Source organism: Orycteropus afer, unplaced genomic scaffold (genome assembly GCF_000298275.1).
Source record: "Orycteropus afer afer isolate SDZICR_OR568_19922 unplaced genomic scaffold, OryAfe1.0 scaffold00207, whole genome shotgun sequence".
Taxonomy (NCBI): Eukaryota; Metazoa; Chordata; class Mammalia; order Tubulidentata; family Orycteropodidae; genus Orycteropus; species Orycteropus afer.
Genome location: NW_006921794.1, coordinates 2,963,200 through 2,966,192, shown reverse-complemented (window position 1 = coordinate 2,966,192; position 2,993 = coordinate 2,963,200). Strand labels below are relative to the sequence as shown.

At 42.2% G+C, this 2,993-nt stretch overlaps 1 non-coding gene across 1 annotated transcript; it reads right to left on the bottom strand.

The window, feature by feature from the left end:
• Positions 1-1,124: 1,124 nt before the first annotated feature.
• Positions 1,125-1,195, bottom strand: TRNAG-UCC. The gene has a single exon. It is a non-coding gene; the product is annotated as a tRNA-Gly (tRNA).
• Positions 1,196-2,993: the final 1,798 nt, after the last annotated feature.

The window sequence follows — 2,993 nt, the reverse complement described above, 5'->3', positions numbered from 1 at the left end:
GGAGCCTGATGTTCTTCCCGTTCTACACGTGACATTCTACAGAGGCGATTGGGGCCATCAGTACATCTAGCATCCTCAACGGTCTCTGTAGATTTGCCTGTTCTGGGCACTTCATATAAATGGAATCATACAACATCCTGCCTCAAAATCCAGCATGACCTCATCTTGAGATTCTTAATTACATCTGCAAAGACCCCTCTTCCAAATAAGGTCCCATTCACAGGTTCTGGGGGTTAGAATGTGAACATATCTTTTTTGACATTACCATTCAATCCACTACAGCTGGATTATCTCAGAAGCAGAGCCAAAGATCAAGAGTGCAAGTGCTATATTGGGGGTTGACCCTAGGAAGCACCAGTAGGGGAGTGGAAGTGATATAGGAAGGAAAGAAGAAATTCAGAGTGCCTTAATGAATGAGTAAATTACCACCAAGGGTAACCAGGGCTTAGTCTCAATGGGGAGCTCTGGGAGATGGTGTAGAATGCTGGGTTGATGTGTCAAAAATCACATATACCATGCATGGCATGACGACTCACCTGCCTCCTGTAAGACGTGCCTGTGTTCAGCAAGAGCAGGTCTTGTGCTTCCAATCTTCTTGTTTTAGGCCCCCTGGAAAAGGGACTCCTGGGAGAGAGGCACACTATCCCCAACTTCTTAATGCTGCCACAGGCCTGGTTGCTTTCCTAAGAGTGGAATTTGAGTAGGAGGTCCCACCATGTTCTCCAGTCCAGTTCCATCATGAAGATAGCTGACACTTTGAGGTGATCTTCCAGTTCTTTGTAGATTTTTCATTAGTATCCCTTTTTCCTGTTCCCTAGAGGTTCTCCAGGACCTCATGTAATGGAAGAACCCATGCTGTTGTTGTTAGCTTCTGTTGAGTTGACCACCACTCGTGGAAACTCCATGCACAATGGAAGGGAATGCTGTCTGGTCCTGTCACCCCCATGATCAGTTACAGATCACATCATTGTGATCCATGGGGTTTTCACTGGCTGATTTTCAGAAGTAGATTGCCAGGCCTTTCTTCCTACTCCATCTCAGTCTGGAAGCTCCACTGAGACCTGTTCAGCATCATAGCAACACACAAACCTCCACTGACTGAAGAATGTGGACCGCACGTGAAGTGCATCGGCCGGGGATCAAACCCAGGTCTCCTGCACGGAAGGCAAGTATTCTACCACTGAACCACCACTGCTCCCTAAAGAGCTCTAGGGTGTTCTTAATGAATTTCCTTCTCTTTCTAGCTAGTCCCTCCCAAGAGACTTTATTTTTCTCACTGTGATCCAAACAGACCTGAAAGAATGCAAAGTCTAGACAGGTTGCATGTGTTTGGCTATACCTTCTAATCAGGATCTGGTAAAACGGTACTAAGGTGAGGATCTTTGATTTATTAACACCTGTGACTTACACCAAATAGGTTTTTTTGCTCTTTGTTTTTTAAGCATCATCACTTCATACCTTCCAAAAGCCAAACCCAACTCATTGGTATCAAGTTGATTCTGACTTATAGTGATCATATAGGGCAGAGTAGAACTGCCCAATAGGGTTTCTGAGGCTGTAATCTTTATGAGAACAGACTGCCACATCTTTCTCCTGTGAAGTGGCTGGTGGGATCGACACTTAAATCTTTTGGTTAGCAGCTCAGTGCTTAACCACTGTACCATCAGGTCTCCATCCTCACACAATTCCTCACACAGCTCAATTCTCAAGGGACATACACTGATTTTTTTTTTTTTTCCCCTAACTTGATTTTCAACGGACCTCACATGCACTGAGTTGAACTCCTCTTCCTTGGTTCATGTCCAGCTCTCGTCATTGGCCCCTGCTGTGGTGTAGTGCCTAAGATATTTGACTGTTAACCAGAAGGCTGATGGTTCAAACCCACCAGCCACTCCTCAGAAGAAGATTGGGCAATCTACTTCCGTAGAGATACCACCTGGGAAACCCAAGGATGGGTTGCCATGAGTCAAGATCAACTTGACAGCAGTGAGTTTGTTTGTTTTTGGCTCTCTTTATTTTATTGACTTAGGAGTGTATTTAGTAACAATATCACAAGAATCTGTGAACCCACTACCTATTGAAAACTAACACATTGGTAATAACTTCCACCCCTTATTGCTCCTATCCTATCCCACTTCTCCCTGTTTCCTCCCATTTGAATTTTGTGTTTTTACCTTTGTTGATTTAAAATATAGTTTTTGTGGGCTTTTTTTTTTTACTCCCTTAGGGTGGTTGGTGTGGCTAAGAAGTTATCATAACTTTGCCCCCGTTAGCTCTATTATATATATATATGTACATTCTTACAGCACATACACATACATATTTAGAAATAGTGTCTGCCAAACTTACATATGGTAATTACATGAGTATATTACTTTTTGCCTAGACAAAGCCTGTCTATGTATCCGTGTTTGTTCTAACTGATAGTACAGTACTGTGTATGCAGAAATGTTGACTTTTGTTATCTGTTCCTCTTGTGCACCTCCCTGTCTCTTCCTTTTCCTTAGTGTTATTGTGCTGGTCACTCGCTTTTGGTATATTGTCTTTTCCTTCACCCAAATCAATAGATTTAAAATATAGTTTTAACACACAAACACACACATATACTTATAAAAGTGCCTTGGTGGTGCAATGGTTAAGTGCTCATTGCTAATGAAGAGGTTGGCAGTTAGAATCCACGCAGCAGTTCTGTGGGAGAAAGACTTGGTAGTCTTCTCCCATAGAGATTACAGCCTAGAAAACCCTGTGGTGCAATTAAAGTCTGTACACATGGGGTCCCTATGAGTCAGAATCAACTTTATAACACACAACAAAATATACATGTAAACAATATAATGTTTCATTTTAAGTTTTAAAAAACTTTTATAAAAAGGGTATACTATTCTGGGACATTTTTTCCCACTTAGTTTTTTATTACTAAAAATCATTTTTTAGGGGAAACTCAGGCCCGCCCAGAGTAGCAGGCCGGAAAAGCAGGAGAAAGGGGATAAAAC